The following is a 2,497-nucleotide window of genomic DNA, read 5'->3' as shown; positions in this document are numbered from 1 at the left end:
AATGCATGCAATTGACACCAAACTTATGATGAGACACTAGACTCAAACAAGAAATATTTTTGGATTTTATGATTTTTCTGAAATTTTTTTGTGTTTTTCGAAAATTAAGTGGAGAAAGATATCAAAATTCTCAATGAGAATTCCAGGAATCAGTGCAATGCTAGTCTAAGACTCCGGTCCAGGAATTAGACATGGCTTCACAGCCAGCCAAGCTTTCAAAGAAAGCTTCGGTCCAAAACACTAGACATGGCCAGAGGCCAGCCAAGCCTTAGCAGATCACTGCTCCAAAAGCAAGATTGATGGAAATCAACAAGCTCTTGTGATGATAAGTTGAAACCTCGGTCCAATGAAATTAGACATGGCTTCTCAGCCAGTCAGATTTCAACAAATCATCATGAAACTCTAGAATTCATCTTCAAGAATTTCGAAAAAATAAATACCTAATCTAAGCAACAAGATGAACCGTCAGTTGTCCAAACTTGAACAATCCCTGGCAATAACGCCAAAAACTTGGTGTTGTTGCCAGATCTTGGCACTGATGTTACCAAAAGCTTGCTCAAAACTTGAACATTCCCCGGCAACGGCGCCAAAAACTTGGTGCGCGAAAATTGTGATCAATACTTTTCACAAATCAAAGCACCGGGTCGTCCAAGTAATACCTCGAGTGAGTGAGGGTCGATCCCACGAGGATTGTTGGATTGAGCAAGCAATAGTTATCTTACTGGACTTAGTCAGGAAATTAAAAAAAGATTTATTGTTGTTGAATTTGCATAAGACAAGAAAGTAAAGAAAAGCAATTAAAGATTGATAAAGAGATAATATATGAAAGCAGTTAAGGCTTCAAAGATGCTTATGCTTTCGGATTAATCCTTCTTACTCACCATTCCAACAATGAGTGATTTATTCCATGGAAAACTGTGACTATAGATAAGGCTATGGTCACTGTATTAAAGAGGAGTGACCATAGAGGCTATGGTCATGGTGAAAACCGTAAGCATAGATAAGGTTATAGTCACGGTGAAAAAATATGGCCTAAAGTGTCAGAATTTGAAAATTGTAACTGTGACCATAGATAAAAAAACTGTGACCATAGACCTATGGCCACGATTGAATAGGCCACGGTAAAAAATCGTGACCATAGGTCCAAAACCGTGACCATAGATTTATGGTCACCCTTTTTACTAGCTATGGTCACGATTTTTTACCGTGACCATAGGCCTTTTTTGTAGTGATTAGTGATTAAAACCTAATGTCTTAGCGAGTTAATCTCCCCTGACCTTACTAAAACGCCACAGACAAGGTCAATTCTTTCAGTTCAGAGGGTGAAGCTCAGAAATCTAGTTTAGCGCCACAAAAACCTGAATTACCCAAAGCTAACCGGATTATATGTCACATATCTAATTAGCCCAGATAAATTGCAATTTAGGAGGAGTGCTTTCAAGCTGTAGCCCAAGCAAGATAATTCTGTCGAGAATCATAAGTGCAAATATAGAATAAGGGGTCATACTGACGTTCCACCCTAGATTCATAAGATTAAGAACGAAAACAACACCTTAGAATTGAATCAAACATGAATCGAAGTAGAAGAGTAATAGTATTAATCCATAGAAACAAGCAGAGCTCCTAACCTTAACCAGGAGGTTTAGTGACTCATGCTTTACAAAAGTAAAAGAAGATCAAAAAAATAATGTTCTGTGCTTTAAACCTTAGTGATCTCCTCTTTAAAAGGAAATACTAACCCTAAAAGATGTTAATTTAAATTTAAAAAGTATAAGGATAAGATTAGATAAGCTAAGGAGTGCTAAAATCCACTTTGGGCCCACTTTAGTCATGTGCTTCGGTCAAGCCTGCCGTTCAACATGGGATATAGGCGTTGAACGTTTGAGTATGATGGTGGGAAAGGTCCCATGAAGTCAATACCCCATACATCAAATAACTCAATCTCTAAGATCTCTTGTTGAGGCATGGCATAACTGTGAGGCAGATTGCCAGATCTTTGGCAACTGTCACAATTAAGTACAAATACTCGGGAATCTTTATAGAGAGTAGGCCAGTAGAAGCCACATTGGAGGACTCTTATGGCTGTTCGCTCACTTCCAAAGTGTCCTCCATACTGTGATCCATGGCAGTGCCATAGGATCTTCTGCGCTTCTTCTTTAGGCACACATCTACGGATTACTCCGTCTGCACATCTCTTGAAGAGATATGGTTCATCCCAAAGGTAATACTTTGCATCCGTGATCAATTTCTTTGATTGCTGCCTACTGTATTCTTTGGGTATGAATCTTACTGCCTTGTAGTTTGCAATGTCTGCAAACCATGGCACTTCCTGAATGGCAAAGAGTTGCTCATCCAGAAAGGTTTCAGAGATCTCAGTGAGAGGGAAGGACGCCCCTTCTACTGGTTCTATTAGGGACAGGTGATCTGCTACTTGATTCTCTGTCCCTTTTCTGTCTCTTATTTCTATATCAAACTCTTGCAGAAGCAACACCCATCT

The sequence above is a fragment of the Arachis duranensis genome, chromosome 3 (genome assembly GCF_000817695.3).
Source record: "Arachis duranensis cultivar V14167 chromosome 3, aradu.V14167.gnm2.J7QH, whole genome shotgun sequence".
NCBI classification, from domain to species: Eukaryota; Viridiplantae; Streptophyta; class Magnoliopsida; order Fabales; family Fabaceae; genus Arachis; species Arachis duranensis.
This window is presented reverse-complemented; position numbering follows the sequence as displayed.